This window comes from Lepidochelys kempii, chromosome 1, assembly GCF_965140265.1.
Source record: "Lepidochelys kempii isolate rLepKem1 chromosome 1, rLepKem1.hap2, whole genome shotgun sequence".
NCBI classification, from domain to species: domain Eukaryota; kingdom Metazoa; phylum Chordata; order Testudines; family Cheloniidae; genus Lepidochelys; species Lepidochelys kempii.
The window spans coordinates 11,501,130-11,519,533 of NC_133256.1; the positions used below are offsets into that span (position 1 = coordinate 11,501,130).

Consider the following 18,404-nt stretch of genomic DNA (forward strand, 5'->3'; position numbering starts at 1 on the left):
CTGGTATCCAGCCACAAACGCATTCCATCATGAGTCTCGTTCACCTAACTTTGCAGCTAGAACCCAAAACCCTTGTGCCCCAGCTGCAATGCAGGGGGATCCTCCATTCCTGCCGGTGTTTTGCCTAAAGAGCCTCACTCAACAGCACTGCACGAGTGACGGGGCACTTTCAGATTTAGGCACCATGAGTGACCACAACTGATTAGAGTCACAGGGTCAGAAGCCTCAGCTGGCGTATGGGTGTAACGCCATTTGACAGCAAAAGAACTAAACTGATTTACATCAGCTGAGAATCTGGGCCAGTTTCCACAGGAAGTTGTGAGTGTGAATGGAGGCGGTGGGGCAAGGGGGAGAAGTAATTTCACAAGCGGACTTTGTTTTCTAGGGGTCCTAACCAGGGCAAGGCATGGAAGAAAGGTGATAATGTGAAACTGGACTCATCTTGATTAGCAGCAGATTCTACAAGAAAATAGCACTTTTAAGTCTATCGATCCTGGCTCTCTTCTTGGTTGTCCTGTGTATATACACCTAGGATTTTCATCACAGCACCGGGAGATCTCAACAAATCATGAAGTCTCACAATTCACCTTCCTTTGTGAGCAGTCATTCTTCATGCTGGGATATTAAAACTGGAGGCAAGGGGAGGCTAATGGCTTATTTACGAAGATGCTGAGCATTTGCTGTTCCATTGGACCTCAAGTGCTCAGCATCTTGGATAATCCATCCATAAGCAACTGGCATGAAGTCACATAATGGGTTGGGGCAGATCCGGTAACTGAACCTCAGTGTCCCAGCTCACCTCCCCCACACTAATCATTAGACCACATTACTTCCAAAGGAAGGGGGGGGGGGGGAATGCCAAACAAAATTGCAGGTGCCAAAAATAAAGAGACAGACCAAACAAACCCACATGCACAGATTACAATTTCCATGTCTAAGTAAACTGCAAACCAGTATGTAATTGGAGCAGCATGAACTTGTCAGATGGAGAGAGAACGCTTTGAAATGCGGTGATTCATCTCCCACCCCTTGGGGAGAGTGGAAGGGGAGAGAAGAGAACATTGCGGGGGTCCTCCCATCTAAATGTGGCCAATTCCCTTTTCTGGCACGTATGCCATAGATTAGACACTCTCCCACTGAGCAAAAGGCTGGTTAGCCCTGGCTGCTTGGCAGATTTTCCTGCGCAGGTCCGCCTGGGAGTCACGAGGCTGTCACCCACACAACCTGGGACCGGAGCAAAGCGAAGATTCGGCTACAAAAGCCTCTTTAGAGGCTACCCAACACTTGCGGAGCCCGCCGGGTTTCTCGGGCCACGGGTGTCAGCTTGCTAGCAGGGCTGGAAGGGACGTTTGCTGGGACGTTTGATTCCATTTAAAGCAGGGTTTTACAGCGCAGGACCCACGACCCACAAGCGCAATACTGCGGCTCCCAGAGGCGGGTAGCGCAGAACTGGCAGTGGCTTTGTACAGGCGCTTTCCCTCGTTTTCAGGGGACTACGCCCAACTGTGGGAAAAGTGAAGACACCGGACAGCATCATTACCATCTTTCACCCGGGCCTCCTCCCACCATTACAGACCTCAAACCACAGTCAGTATCTCCATCATGTAGCATCTGAACCGGCAAATAGGCCCCAAATTCGCTCCCCCCACCTCTGAATCTTGGCCCTTCCCACCACACACAACCTGGCATTTGTACAGCAAACCAGCACAGTCCCGTCCCTGATTGGCCAAGGTCAAGCAGAGTAGCGCAGTCAGCCTATGACGGACATGCTCCTTGCCAACCATTCCTTGATTAGCTTTAAAGTCAGAGCCAAGCAGCCCCTGTGCTTCAGTTTCCCTCATTTGATTCAGAAACCCCCAGCCACTCCTGCCCCTCAACTTCTTCCCTTGGGGGTTTGGTTTCCTGAGCAACTGGAGATATCTGCCGGAGCCTACCCAGGCACCCAGCCGAAGGAAACTGAGGGGTCTTTGTTACTCCACCTCACAGATCTCTTGGTGGTCACAGGCCGGCAGGAACGCTAACACAATCATAAGTGTCCTCAGTTAAACACGGGAGGGTTAAGGAAAGACTGTGTAAAGCATGTTACTGACAGGGCTGTTTTGGAAGCTGACAGCTGTTACTGCAATGCAGATCCCCACGCAGAGTCTGTAAGAGATCAGAGTCTGTAGGAGATCGTTGTAATCCCACCAGGGGCGGGGAGTTAAGTTCTGTTAAAAGAGAACTACCTGCAAAGTTATCCCCCCCGAGGCTGGGGAGTACAGTTATTGCTCCAGAGTCAACAGGACGCCAAGCTCCTGATCTCTCCAGTCATGCAGCTCTGGGGGAGAGGAGAGAGTTAAACTGCGTGGAGTGAAATAAAGGAGTGCTGGATACTATAGCTCCTTCCCTGAACTAAAGGGAGAATCGCCGGTGGCAGTATAGGGCCTGACACACAGTAGAGCAGTTCTGAATCCCTCCAGTGGAGGGCAATTCAGCACACAAACACAACCCAGTTCACTACAGTATTAAACTCTACAATCACCTCCTGGCTTGCGCACGTGCCCTGTAAGGATTTGAGGGAGGAGGACTGATGGTCATTCTAAAATAACTGTATCTTCAAGTTGTGATGCAGCATTTAGCTGACCCATGCTATATGTGACCTGGATTATCGTAGCACTTAGGAGCCATAACCACGGAGCACTGCTCCCCACTTTGCACCCCACTGTGCTAGCAGCTGTACAAACACACAGCAAGAGGACTACCCCTGCCCAAGGAGCTTACAATCTACGTATGATACACGTGACTGGTATACAGTCTAGTCCATGTGTCTACAGTGATAGGGGTACAGGCTGTTAGAATGGATTGAGACAATCAGACTGGACCAATGATCCGTCAAGGCCAGTAGTCTGTTGGATGCAGTGGTCTCCCTTTGACAAAACAAAAAGCAGGTCGTGTGTACTAGTAACATCGGGTTCGGTTGTGCACTTGCTAATGTGCCCACACAGAAGGGACTTCAATTACCCCACATACAGGCTAGCCACATGCTACGTTTCCCAGCAGCTCCGATTCATCCCCTCTGTGGGGAGTGTTACCCAAGAGGGTCCTTTCTAGTCTGAACCCTGCAGGGATGGGCCTTTATTAGCTCCCGTGGGAGATAATTCCACAGCCTAACAGAGCAAGCAAGCCTGCTCCCTGGAGCTTTATTTCCCTTAGGCAGAAGAACGGCTTGGTGGTGGCAGAGAACATGTAGTTCCAGGCTGTGCCTTGGCTTTCAGCAGCACCGGCTGGAACTTCAGTGAGCTGCACTGATCACATTTTCCTTCCTGTCCCCATTTCTAATGAGGAAGCACACACTTCCCACACGATCCATGTACAGGGGCCTGAAAGCTACAGCAGAGTGTCCAGTAACAGGCAGCCAACCCACACCTCAGGGATGCTGGGAAAACACAAGCCCATAAACACCCCCCCCCCATGGTTTCAGCCACCTGAGGAGTCAATTCCAAGAACTTGGGTGCCAGGAACTCCTGGGCCCTACTCCCATCTCTGCCACTGACTCACTCACTGGCCTTGGGCAAATCACAATGCTACCTTGATTACCCCACCTGTAAAACTGCAAGGTTACTAATTATCTACACCACAGGGATGTTGTGAGTAATTAGCAATTAGCTTTGCTGAGGGCACTACATAAATTCCAAGTATAATCAGCCTAGTGAGGCAGTGTGACCTAGGGGATAGAGCACTGGACTGGGTCTCAGGAGACCTAGGCTATTACTGACCCTGCCACTGGCCTGTTGGGTGATCCTGGGTCACACTGTGCCTCTCCCCATTTGTGAAGTGGGGATGCCGAGCAGGTAGAGTCTGAGTCCGGGATCATAATGATCCCCTCTTCTGGCCTAGTCTATCTTCTGATTATTCCTGTTTCTGCATCAATAATGATGAAAGCATGTACACACATGCACCGAATAGAAGGTTGCTGCAACCTACATATGCTGGGCACACTCCTGCCAGAAGTCAGACCAAGGTATGAGTGGTGTGTTACCTCACTTTTCAAAGAGGGGAGAAGCTAGGACATCATCCCAAAGGCCCACAGCCTTTGAACAGTCAGATTCGAATTCAGGCCTGGGGAAGGAGGGACGCACACCCACTTACACCAAGACAGAGGCCGCAGCGTTCATAGCCCCATGACATTCCAGTGCTTCAACTGCACACAAAAGTAGCACAGATCCTTTTTGGCACATGTCCCACAAGAAGCCATGAAGTGATCAGTGGCGTAGGATTCATGCAGCATAATAACTAAGGGGAGGAGAAAACCCTGCATTTAAAAAGCTATTTTTCCTGCAACAATCCCAGCTTTTAGACAGATCCATTACCTTGTGCATACAGCGATACAGGAGTAAGCTTTAGGGATTTTGGGTTTCTCTAGATTTCCAGCGAGGAGAGAAGGGTGTATAACACAAAGGTGTCCCTACTGGGAGGGAAACTTCTAACTTTGGCAATCTCTGTATTAAGAGGATTACTTAGTACAACACAGCAGAAATACTAAAAGAGCTGGGACCAAAATCAGCTTTCCACTTGCTGATGTGATGGTTGCCATTTTGGCCAACACCAGGGAACTCCAGAGCTAAAAACACAGATCTCTGGCTGGGGTTATAACTCAAGCTGTAAAGAGCATGGCTCTTTAACACACATGCAGCCTCTGTGGATTGGGCACAGAGGTAGGGACACAATCCAAATTGACCAGTGGATTACACAGACATGCTTTGCCAAACCTCCCAGTCCTTGCTAAAGGCAATTGGGGGGTTGTCCGAGTCTTGGGTACGAGGATTACAGGATCCTTTTGCAAAAAGAAAAGGAGTACTTGTGGCACCTTAGAGACTAACCAATTTATTTGAGCATGAGCTTTCGTGAGCTACAGCTCACTTCATCAGATCCTTTTGGTCACCCATGGAACAGGTTTGCCTAATCTTGCTCCCCTCCCCATATGGACAAGTAAATATCAACAGCTCGATGTCTAGTTGGAAGCCAGTATCAAGCGGAGTGCCCCAGGGGTCGGTCCTGGGGCCAGTTTTGTTCAACATCTTTATTAATGATCTGGAGGATGGGATAGATTGCACCCTCAGCAAATTCACAGATGACACTAAACTGGGGGGAAGAGGTAGACATGCTGGAGGGTAGGGACAGGGTCCAGAGTGACCTAGACAAATTGGAGGTTCAACAAGGACAAGTGCAGAGTCCTGCACTTAGGAAGGAAGAATCCCAGGTACCACTACAGACTAGGGACCGAGTGGCTAAGGAGCAGTTCTGCAGAAAATGACCTAGAGATTACAGTGGACGAGAAGCTGGATACGAGTCAGCAGTGTGCCCTTGTTACCAAGAAGGCCAACAGCATATTGGGCTGTATTAGTAGGAGCATTACCAACAGATCGAGGGAAGTGATCATTCCCCTCTATTCGGCACTGGTGAGGCGACACCTGGAGTACTGTGTCCAGTTTTGGTTCTCTGCATGACAGAAGGGATGTGGACAAATTGCCTGTGATGGGATGTGATATGGGGTGGGATCCGAGTTACCCAGGAAAGAATTCTCTAGAGTATCTGGCTGGTGAATCTTGCCCCATGCTCAGAGTTCAGCTGATCGCCATATTTGGGGTCAGGAAGGAATTTTCCTCTAGGGCAGATTGGAAGAGGCCCTGGGGGTTTTTCGCCTTCCTCTATAGCATGGGGCACAGGTCACTTGCTGGAGGATTCTCTGCACCTTGAAGTTTTTAAACCATGATTTGAGGACTTCAGTAGCTCAGACATAGGTGAGAGGTTTATTGCAGGAGTAGGTGGGTGAGATTCTGTGGCCTGCATTGTGCAGGAGGTCAGACTAGATTATCATAATGGTCCCTTCTGACCTTAATATCTATGAGAGAGTCCAGCGGAGGGCAACAAAAATGATTAGGGGGCTGGAGCACATGATTTATGAGGAGAGGCTGAGGGAACTGGGATTATTTATTTAGTCTACAGAAGAGAAAAGTGAGGGGGAAATTTGATAGCAGCCTTCAATTACCTGAAGGGGGGTTCCAAAGAGGATGGAGCTTGGTTGTCCTAGGGAGGTGGTAGAATCTCCTTCCTTAGAGGTTTTTAAGGTCAGGCTTGACAAAGCCCTGGCTGGGATGATTTAACTGGGAATTGGTCCTGCTTCGAGCAGGGGGTTGGACTAGATGACCTTCAGGGGTCCCTTCCAACCCTGATATTCTATGATTCTATGTTCTCAGTGATGGCAGATGACAGAACAAGGAGCAATGGTCTCAAGTTGCAGTGGGGGAGGTCTAGGTTGGATGTTAGGAAACCCCTTTTCACTAGGAGGGTGGTGAAGCACTGGAATGGGTTACCTAGGGAGGTGGTGGAATCTCCATGCTTAGAGGTTTTGAAGGCCCAGCTTGACAAAGCCCTGGCTGGGATGATTTAGTTGGGGATTGTTCCTGCTTTGAGCAGGGGGTTGGACGAGATGACCTCCTGAGGTCTCTTCCAACCCTGATCTTCTATGATTCTATTAGCACCTTGGAGAAGGTGCAAAAGATCTAGCCCCATCTTGACATGGTTTGAGACTCATGATCACTTATTTTCAAAAAGGGACAATTCTTGCTGAAAGAAACTTTGCAAATACAGAGGAGAGCGAAGGGATTGGAATGCAAGTGATAAGGTACCTCTCCTCCCCTTCTCCCTGCTGACCCTCAGCCCACCCTGTCATTTACAAGCATGCAGACTTTGCGGCCGAGCCAAGCTAAGCATTCTTTCCAGAGCCCACTGCACACAAACTGCCCACCAATATCCCTGTTAACAGAGCCTTTCATCTTTTAAGGACCACTTGGGGTATTTTTTTGGTTTTGGTTTTTGTTTTTTTTTTAAAAACAGGTCGGGCAGCTCTTTGAAGTGGGAAAAGAAAGCCGGGGGGACAGTCAGCTGCTCCCACCAACCTGCAGAGGGTACATCTCTGACTTGCAACCTCTAGCAAACAAAGCTAAACCTGCAGGGCAGAGTTTGCTGCAGCTGCTGTTTCACAGCATCCCCCAAGCCCCGACTGATGGGCAGCAGAAGCCTTTCCTGGCTCAGATTCAGACCGGGATCATGTAAGTTAGAGACAGGCACCACAGAACATGTGCAAGTTAGTACCTTGATGTATGAACAGTGAATCAACAGTTCTTTCCTTCCCTCCTCTTACAAGATCGGTTTCCTTAACTGTTGTTTCAACCCTTGCATGGTGAGCTCCCTTGCACCATTATCCAAGGAAACGAGCAACACCGAAGGCCTGTACTTGGCTCCCGCTCAGGGAAGTGCAAGATCTCAGGGGCCACTCATTTGTTGGTAAAATGTACCACACAGGAATACGATACAGATCCTCAAGGAGTCAGCAGAGGGAATTAGGTCACTCATACTCTGAATATCTCTAGCTACAGCATCTCAGGGTCTGATCTTCTAGGCGACCTCCAGACCCCAGCTGGTTAAACAAAACAGGGTCGCCATTGTAAGTTTAGAGTAACAGTCCTTCCCAGCTGGTTTTGCTATGCCAGAATGATCGTTTAATTCATAGCTCCAGCCATATAAACAGATACAGGGGCCGTTAAACAGCGGATGTTTGGAAACTCTGCCTGCTCTCACTTTCCCAGCCCAGGTGCCCGCAAAACAACTGGGACCCACCTCAGCTACCGGCATAAAACAAACAGAGGGTTGGAAAAGAAGGATCACGACACAGACAGGGCTCCTAAACCCAGACTCATTAGCCTTCTATTTCACTCCATCACGAACCCCCCCCCCCAAGAATAGGGGACTCTAAACCAGTTCATACTCAACAGATCAGCGAGACATCACGCCAGCAAGCCCCCAGCAAATACTTCAGTGCATGTTTAAAATAAAAGTTACCCAGCCACGAAATGTCAATGGGGTGAAAGGAGGGTTTAGGATTTTGCCCCCATGCAGTTTTCTATCTCGCCACCGCACAGCAAATGCCAACTCCTAGAGACGGGGAGCAGGAGACAATAAATGAAGGGAACTACAGCAGATTTTCCTCAACTTAATTTTCCTGCCCTATGTTAGGGGGGACCCAGCTAGGGGCTACGAGACGGAGTGCGCCAGGGACTCCGCTCGCAAACCAGCCCCAGAAAACCAGCCCTGTGTCTGAGCAGATGATAACTGCTCGGAACACGCAATCCTTCGCGGGAAGGGGCGTGGGGCTGAGGACGGGGGTCTCACAAGCATTAGTCCCCCTAGAGCCACTCCTTGAACAATGATTCCCGCAAGTCAGGACCAGCCTCCTGGGCGGATAGACACAGGGATCCCAGCCAGCTCTTTACCTTGAAACGCCTTCCCAGGAGCCGGCTGCCAGACGTAGCCCGAAGCGGGGCCTTCTTACAATACCCTACAGCCGCGTCCAAAGAGCTTGAGACTGACCCCGACCCAGCGTCGCTCGATCCCCTTATGAATGAAAGGCGCCGGCTGCAAAGTAACAATTTGCCGGGAAGCCCCGCCCCTCTTTATTGCGTCACAATCGAACGGGCCACCCCCCCCCAACTCCGGTGTCTGACCGTTCCAAGCCTCAGCCTCTCCCCCAGCAGGAAGCTGCTTGCTCCGCAGTGCCGGCTTGCGGTGGACGTGCGGCGGGATGGGGTATGCAAGAGGAGGCGAGTCCGGCTGCTGAAAGGCGGATTTCTGCTCCTCGCCCCACAAAGATCGCTGCAGATCAAGCGTCCAGGCATTTGGTCCAGCGGATTCTCTAAAGTTCCAGCGAGTTAGGAGAACCAGCAATTCCTGAGGCCGAGCAGTGGGGAGGTGTAAAGGGAGGAGGCACAGAGAGAAACCCAGATTTTTGGGAAGGGGGTAGCGAGGGGAAAAAATCTCTGGGCCTAGTGTCTCCTGCTTTGTGCAGAGGTTGACCCCCATCTTGGGCACAATAGGTTCCCACTCTGCCCAGGTGCAAAGGACTGCCCCATGGAGCAACTTGCCGGGGGATCAGGAATGGCCACTGCTGCCCAATGGACAGAGGATCCAACCCCATCCCACACCCAGCCCTAGTCTTCCACAGGCCTCTGACAAACACCTGAGGGGGTCGGTCTCTGAGCACTTTAGCAACACTTGGATAGTTGGTCACATCAATGGAGTCTCTTTGAACTCAATTGGCTGCACAAGGCACTTGAGGTCAGGGCCTGATTCTCCTCTCACTCACACTTGTTTAAGTAACTCCATGGACTTGCATCCGATGAAGTGAGCTGTAGCTCACGAAAGCTTATGCTCAGATAAATTGGTTAGTCTCTAAGGCGCCACAAGTACTCCTTTTCTTTTTGTGAATACAGACTAACATGGCTGCTACTCTGAATCCATGGACTTTGTCTATGTTGGCACTCAAGGCACCCTCCTAACTCAGTATGTCCCAGCTGTTAGTGAATTTATCCTCACAGCATGCCAGGGGGAAAAGTATTACTGTACCTAGTTTATACATGGGGGGGGGGGGGGGGACTGAGACAGATCAGGTGACTTGTCAAACATCATCCAGGAAGGGTTGCAGTCTCCTCTCACTTGACTAGGGTAAGTCAGGAATAACACCAGTGAAAACAGAGTAGAAGTCTGAAGTCTGTAGCAGAGGTAGGAATTGAGCCCAAAGCTATAACCCAAAGGTTTAGCTGGGTATTTTTTTGGGAGCCGGTTCTCAGCTGAATTCCGTGGAGCCTCACTCAGCAGCTGAGAATCTAGCCCTGTCATTTAGAAACAGGTTGCAAGTAGCTTTCTCCATTTCCCCTGATAAATAGGACTGGGGAGACCTCAAGCTAAGCACCTTTCATCCTAGAGCAGCAATACTTTCTTCAGGGGGGAGATTTCTGATTTACCCTCATGTGAGAGGAGGATCCCGCCCATGGTGTTTACTTGGGCACTCCTTTGAGTTCAGAGTGTCTGCTTCAATTTAACCCAGAGAAGGAACAGGGCTTTCACCCATAAATACAGTAATCCTTTCCCACAGCTGACAAACACACCCAACACCCATTGTTAACTAACCTCTAAACTCAGCCAAACAACACACACACACACAAAATATATGACAAGCAGGTGGAATGCAGGAGTAATGATGTTTTGAAACCTTCCTTATATAGCAATCTTTCCCACGGGGAGATTATTTTCATACCATTAGTCCTGACTCAGCAATATCAGTTTCATAAGAACATAAGAACGGCCATACTAGGTCAGACCAAAGGTTCATCTAGCCCAGTACCCTGTCTTCCCACAGTGGCCAATGTCAGGTGCCCCAGAGGGAATGAACCGAACAGGTCATCATCAAGTGATCCATTCCCTGTCGCCCATTCCCAGCTTCTGGCAAACCATTCCCAGCTTCTGGCAAACTTTTAAAAAAATATTAAAGCTCTCCCTTGTCCTAAATCATGAAATGCAATCAGAATATGGTTAGCCACCCATCCTGCCATCATCTGGGAAGTACCATCTTCCCAATAAATTGGACTTTCTAACTCGCTGAGAAAAGTGTTGTCTCCAACTGTTAGGAGAAATTATTCGTTTGTCCAGCTTTGATCACGTCAGTATCCAGGTTAACACCCCATATCTGGGGGAGGGAGGGGCGGAAGCAAAGCTTTGAATCAGAGAAATCAGTTGTTAATGTTCCATGGAGCCAAAGGTCCAAAGCTGGAGACTGACAGAGCTTTATGGATGTTTCCACCAGCAAAGCACTTGGTGGTGCAAGAGAACATTCGACACACAGCAGATTTGGTTCAAAGCAAATACCTAGGCTTTTTCCACTTCATAAAACACATCTTGTTATTGTTATTCATGAGAGGCTCCATAGCTCAGTGGACTGGGAGGCAGGAGATCCAAGGTCCATTTTGCCACTGACTTGCTGTGTGACTTAGGTAAGGCACTATTATTAATTTGCATTCTGATGATGCCTAGAAGCTTTAAGCATGGACCCAGGCCACATTTGGTGCTAGGTGTTGTACAAACTCAAAATGGATGATCCCTGCCCCAAACAGTTTACAATCTAAGTCTATGGCAAACCCTTCTGCCAGTCAGAGTTGGCAGCAACAAGAGCTGGGCTGGGGAAACACCACAGACAGGATTCATACCACACAAACCATGAGCAAAAGACCCACCCTCCAGTAAGTTTGGCAGTGTCCTTTCCCCCTCAGGGTCTTACGTCCAGCAACCCAAATGTTACCCCTCCCACAGTTTCTGTTCTTGGTCAGTGCAGCCCCCAAAATTCAGAAGTTCATCTGCAGAGTTTACCTCCCAGTCTGGGTGGAAGTGGGGGGAGGTGAGGGGGGCATCTTAAGTGCTCTGCTGCACAGCCAATTGCGACCCCTCTCTGTGGGGTCTTCACCACCAGCTGCACCTCTCCATCAGCCCCCTGTGGGGTCTTCACCACCAGCTGCACCTCTCCATCAGCCCCCTACTACCCGCACCCCCTCAACTTAACACAGCTCTCAGCTCCTTAGTGACATCAGCTGGTAACAGGGGAGCCTCAGTGCTGGTGCACTAGTAGCCCACAGGAGGTATAATACTTAGACCTGGGTATCAGTGATTTCAGCTCTGCAGCATATAACAAGACTTCTCATAGAATAAAAAAATTAGCTCTATAATTACACAGTGGCAAGAGACAGGGATCAACACCATGCTCCAAGCACTTTCCTACTAGAAACAAATGCCTATCCTCAGTGTCTCTCAATTCCCTGGGTTTCGGAACCCATGTCCCTTGCCTAGCGAGTGCTACTTCGTTGAGGGCAAGTCCCTCCATCATAAAATGCCAAGTACAGTTTCATAGATTCATAGATATTTAGGCCAGAAGGGACCATTATGATCATCTAGTCTGACCTCCTGCACAATGCAGGCCACAGAATCTCACCCACCCACTCCTGCAATAAACCTCTCACCTATGTCTGAATTACTGAAGTCCTCAAATCATGGTTTAAAGACTTCAAGGTGCAGAGAATCCTCCAGCAAGTGACCCATGCCCCATGCTGCAGAGGAAGGCGAAAAACCCCCAGGGCCTCTTCCAATCTGCCCTGGAGGAAAATTCCTTCCCGACCCCAAATATGGCAATCAGCTGACCCCTGAGCATGTGGGCAAGATTCACCAGCCAGATACCTAGGAAAGAATTCTCTGTGGTAACTCGGATCCCACCCCATCTAACATTCCATCACAGGCCATTGGGCCTATTTACCATGAATAGTTAAATGTCAATTAATTGCCAAAATCATGTTATCCCATCATACCTTCTCCTCCATAAACTTATTGAGTTTAATCTTAAAGCCAGATAGATCTTTTGCCCCCACTACTTCCCTCGGAAGGCTATTCCAAAACTTCACTCCTCTGATGGTTAGAAACCTTCGTCTAATTTCTAATCTAAATTTCCTAGTGGCCAGTTTATATCCATTTGTTCTTGTGTCCACATTGGTACTGAGTTTAAATAATTCCTCTCCCTCTCTGGTATTTATCCCTCTGATATATTTATAGAGAGCAATCATATCTCCCCTCAACCTTCTTTTAGTTAGGCTAAACAAGCCAAGCTCCCTGAGTCTCCTTTCATAAGACAAGTTTTCCATTCCTCGGATCATCCTAGTAGCCCTTCTCTGTACCTGTTCCAGTTTGAATTCATCCTTCTTAAACATGGGAGACCAGAACTGCACACAGTATTCCAGGTGAGGTCTCACCAGTGCCTTATATAACGGTACTAAAACCTCCTTATCCCTACTGGAAATACCTCTCCTGATGCATCCCAAGACGACATTAGCTTTTTTCACAGCCATATCACATTGGCAGCTCATAGTCATCCTATGATCAACCAATACTCCAAGGTCCTTTTCCTCCTCCGTTACTTCTAGTTGATGCGTCCCTAGCTTATAACTAAAATTCTTGTTATTAATCCCTAAATGCATGACCTTACACTTCTCACTATTAAATTTCATCCTATTCCTATTACTCCAGTTTACAAGGTCATCCAGATCCTCCTGTAGGGTATCCCTGTCCTTCTCTAAATTAGCAATACCTCCCAGCTTTGTATCATCTGCAAACTTTATTAGCACACTCCCACTTTTTGTGCCCAGGTCAGTAATAAAAAGATTAAATAAGATTGGTCCCAAAACTGATCCTTGAGGAACTCCACTGGTAACCTCCCTCCAACTTGACAGTTCACCTTTCAGTAGGACCCGTTGTAGTCTCCCCTTTAACCAATTCCCTATCCACCTTTCAATTTTCCTATTGATGCCCATCTTATCCAATTTAACTAATAATTCCCCATGTGGCACAGTATCAAACGCCTTACTGAAATCTAAGTAAATTAGATCCACTGCGTTTCCTTTATCTAAAAAATCTGTTACTCTCTCAAAGAAGGAGATCAGGTTGGTTTGGCACGATCTACCTTTTGTAAAACCATGTTGTATTTTGTCCCATTTACCATTGACTTCAATGTCCTTAACTACCTTCTCCTTCAAAATTTTTTCCAAGACCGTGCATACTACAGATGTCAAACTAACAGGCCTATAATTACTTGGATCACTTTTTTTCCCTTTCTTAAAAATAGGAACTATGTTAGCAATTCTCCAATCATACGGTACAACCCCTGAGTTTACAGATTCATTAAAAATTCTTGCTAATGGGCTTGCAATTTCTTGTGCCAATTCTTTTAATATTCTTGGATGAAGATTATCTGGGCCCCCCGATTTAGTCCCATTAAGCTGTTTGAGTTTCGCTTCTACCTCAGATATGGTGATGTCTACCTCCATATCCTCATTCCCATTTATCATGCTACCATTATCCCTAAGATCCTCTTTAGTCTTATTAAAGACTGAGGCAAAGTATTTGTTTAGATATTGGGCCATGCCTAGATTATCCTTGACCTCCAATCCATCCTCAGTGTTTAGCGGTCCCACTTCTTCTTTCTTTGTTTTCTTCCTATTTATATGACTATAGAACCTTTTACTATTGGTTTTCATTCCCTTTGCAAGGTCCAACTCTACTTGACTTTTAGCCTGTCTCACTTTATCCCTACATATTCTGACCTCAATAAGGTAGCTTTCCTTACTGATCCCTCGCTTCTTCCACTCCCTATATGCTTTCTGCTTTTTCTTAATTACCTCTCTAAGATGCTTGCTCATCCAGCTTGGTCTACAACTCCTGCCTATGAATTTTTTCCCCTTTCTTGGGATGCAGGCTTCCGATAGCTTCTGCAGCTTTAATTTAAAATAATCCCAGGCCTCCTCTACCTTTAAACCCATAAATTCTTCAGCCCAATCCACTTCCCTAACTAATTTCCTTAATTTTTGAAAGTCAGCCCTTTTGAAATCAAAAACCCTAGTTGCAGATTTATTTTTGTTAATCCTTCCATTCAGTTTGAACTGAATTAGCTCATGATCACTTGAGCCAAGATTATCCCCTACAACCATTTCCTCTATGAGGTCCTCACTACTCACCAAGACCAAATCTAAAATGGCATCCCCTCTAGTCGGTTCAGCAACTACTTGCTGAAGGAATCCATCAGCTATCGCATCTAGGAAAATCTGAGCCCTATTATTATTACTAGCACTCGTCCTCCAGTCTATATCTGGGAAGTTAAAGTCTCCCATGATCACACAGTTTCCATTAGTATTTACTTTATTAAAAACATTAAAAAGGGCTCTATCCATATCCAAATTAGATCCCGGCGGTCTATAGCACACCCCAAGCACTATCCCAGGGGAGGCTCTAATAGTTTTCTTCCCCAATTTAATTGTTGCCCAGACAGACTCAGTCATATCCATTTCATCGCTTCTTATTTCTTTACATTCTATCTCACCATTGATATACAGTGCTACTCCACCACCTTTACCTTTATTTCGGTCTTTCCTAAACAGCACATACCCTTCAATACCTGTAGCCCAGTCATGACTACTATTCCACCAGGTCTCTGTTATACCTATAACAATATGCTTTATTACTCCTGCCCCAATAACAAAGAGACTGGGGATCCCACAGCAGCCAAAGTGACCATTTGGGCAAGCACTCCATCATGCTACGCAGGGTGGGTGTGCCCATGCAAACAAGATCAGTCCCTGAAGTCCTTTTCCACAGCTCACCACCAGATGTCAGGGTAGAGCTCATTCTGACTCTGCTTACACAAGGAAACGATGAGACAGTAAGGTTACCGTTACGCTAGTTAACATTTTTAATCAATGCCCTGGAAGAAAACACAGAACAGATGAAGTTTGCAGATGACAAAAACTGGGGAGTGGCAAATAATGAAGAGGACAGGTCACTGACTCAGAGAGATCTGGATTGCTTGGTAAACTAGGTGCAAGCAAACAATATGCATTTTATTACAGCTAAATGTAACATATAGATCTAGGAACGAAGACTGTAGGCCATACTTACGGGATGGAGGACTCTATCCTGGGAAGCAGTGACTCTGAAAAAGATTTGGGGGCATGATGGATAATTAACTGAACCTGAAGTGGGCTGTAGCCCACGAAAGTTTATGCTCTAATAAATTTGTTAGTCTCTAAGGTGCCACAAGTCCTCCTTTTCTTTTTGTGGATACAGGCTAACACGGCTGCTACTCTAAAACCTGAACTCCCAATGTGACGCTGTGGCCAAAAGAGCTAATGTGATCCTGGGATGCATAAACTGCAGAATCTTGATTAGCAGCAGAGAGGATATTTTGGCACTGGTGTGACTGCCGTTGAAATCCTGTGTCCAGTTCTGGTGCCTGTAATTCAAGAAAGGTGTTGATAAATTGGAGGTTTAAGAGAAGAGCCACAAGGATGATTAAAGGAATAGAAAACCTGCCTTAGAGTGATAGACTCAAAGATCTCAATCTATATACCTTAACAAAGAGAAGGGTGGTTTGATTCCAGTCTTAAGTACATACATGGGGAACAAGTATTTACTAATGGGCTCTTCAATCTAGCAGAGAGAGGTATAACACAAGCCAATGGCTGGAAGCTGAAGCTAGACAAATTCAGACTGGAAATAAGGTGTAAATTTTTGACAGTGAGGGTAATTAACCTTTGGAACAATTTACCAAGGGTCGTGGTGGATTCTCCATCACTGACCATATTTAAATCAAGGTTGGATGCTTTTCTAAAAGCTCTGCTCTAGGAATTATTTTGGGGATGTTCTCTGGCTTGTTTCAGAGTGGTAGCCGTGTTAGTCTGTATCAGCAAAGACAACAAGGAGTACTTATGGCATCTTAGTGACTCTAAGTACTCCTCATTGTTTTTTCTATGGCCTGTGTTATACAGGAGGTCAGACAAGATGATCACAATGGTCCCGTCTGGCCTTGGAATCTATGAAGTATAGGCCAGCATTTTCTCATTACATCTTGGAAGTACCAGCATCGCCAACCTCAAGCGTTCAGCCATCATGACTTATGCTCCCAAAAAACAAATAAGAGTCTGCTAAAAAGAACCAACAATTTATATTAAAACATTGCATGATTTTTATTAGCCTTCTGCGTCTTAAGCCTTTCAGATTTGTGACTTCACGCTGCTTTCTGCAGCCAGAAGAGCTGCGAACTTAGGTTTTCATTTTAAATAAAAGCTGAGAGAGATTCTCACATGATCACATAAGTCTTGAGGGAAAAACAAGCAAAAATCTCTATCAACAGGGCATGCACCTCTACTTTGCATAGCAGCTCTACACGCTTTTGGAGCCTCGATCTCTGTATGACAGGTATGTTAAGGTAAAAGGACATTTTACAGTCTCTGTTCAGAAGTTATTGCCCAAGGACCCATCTACACAGGTTTTGTACTGCTATAATCAGTTTATAAACAGACTAGCATGAGCACAGTTACACCAGTATAAAGGTGCTTGTCTAGGGATAGCTCATTCCCATAAATGTAACTAGTCAGAAACAACCTGGGGTCTCCCTTCTCCTCTCCCTTCCCGAGAAAGGGCAATTGTGAGCTATATCCCCAAAGACATCATGCTTAGGGCTGGTGGGGAAAAATTATGTTTTCGGTCAAACAACGATAGTTTCATTACAATCAAAACCTTTCACAGAAATGTCGATTTCCACAAGCTGTCGACAAAGAGAAGGTCGACCTTTCATTCTGATCAGGTTGTTTTGATTCAATTTGATTGTCTGTTATTTAATATCTTAATACCATATAACAGCCAACACTTTCTGACAGTCCCAAATAGAGTTTGGGGATTTTTGTGGTGCAGGAAATTTCAGCTCCTCATTCCTAATCAGGGAGCTCTTGCCTTCTGTGCAAAATCTTTCTTGGATTGATGAAGCCCACATCAAGTCCCTCCCCTCCCTATTCACACCCACATCTATTAGCTACTCAAGCCAGGTCTCCTACAGGCTGGGAAGGAAGAGAGGTCATTATTTCTAGTTTTAACTACTCCAGGGGTAGGGCCAGATTCAATTCCTAGACAGATAACTCTCTCCTCCCCCATCACCTTAGGGCAGTTGCTACACAGTCCAGCTGCCAACTGCCCAGCATGAAATCCCAGACAGGAATAATGACCTCTGTCTTTGTTCCAGGCCTCCTGCTATTCCAACTTCTGTGGCCTTTCCTGGCTACAAGGTAGGACTTGTTTTGCTTGCTCTCGCAGGCAGGGCTTTTAAGAGCAATTAAGTTTCAAAGGGGCTAGTGATCTGTGAGACTTTGAGCACTCAGCTCCCGCCCATTTCCAGAGAGTGGCAAGCTTTCGGACCCTCTAGCATTTTGGCCCATAGTTCTGTGCATGACAAGCCGCCAGTGGGTTAGGGTCCAGCTGCCGTGAAGTATGGAGATTCTCAGACAGAAGGTCCGACACAGCAAACCCGAAAACGATATGCTGGGACGTGGGTCCCTCTCCTGCAAACATTTCTTCCTGGATCACTTCGTGCTCATGAGAAGGCCCACCAGTCCCCTGTACTCACAGAAAGAAACTTTAATTTTCAGCTGGTATTTGATAGTTTTGTAAAATGTAGCTCAGGGCGGTGGGATCTTTTTCGATCTCCTAAGCTAGGGAGGCAGCACGGTCTCCAGAGAAGGGGGCCTGTGACTAGGACTTGGGAGACCTGGGTTCTGGTCTCAGCTCTGCCCCTGATCTGCTGGGTGACCTTGGGCAAGTCCCTTCACCTCTCCTTGTCTGTTTCAGGGCAGGGACCTCGAATGTACAGCACCTGGCATAAGGGGGCTCCCAGCTCATTTGTAGCTCCGAGATCTCTAAAAACTCTAAAGCAGGTGCCTAAGCCTGGAGATCTCTGTGCGCAGGAAGTGGTCTGAGTAAGCCAGGAGGGACGCTCTCCGCTGGGCCCAGTGCATGGACACTGGAACACTGTGCTGCTGAGGGTGCCATCTTTCAGGAGAGATGGGAAACCTCGCTGGCAGCTGCTTTGAGAGTCCATGGCACCTTTTACACCCCCCATGGTTTCAGTGAGAACTTCTTCTTCACTTCCGGGCTTGAGTAGTTGCATTGCTGGG

The 18,404-nt window shown here is 47.3% G+C and overlaps 1 protein-coding gene across 2 annotated transcripts in view; it reads right to left on the minus strand.

Moving 5' to 3' along the window:
* RELT (RELT TNF receptor) overlaps positions 1-8,429 on the minus strand; it is an 81,068-nt gene extending 72,639 nt beyond the window's left edge. For both annotated transcript variants that reach the window (XM_073316148.1, XM_073316052.1), the window contains exon 1: positions 8,313-8,429. The gene's annotated coding sequence lies outside the window, so the exon portion shown is untranslated. The remainder of the gene's footprint in view (positions 1-8,312) is intronic.
* Between the last annotated feature and the right edge of the window lie 9,975 nt (positions 8,430-18,404).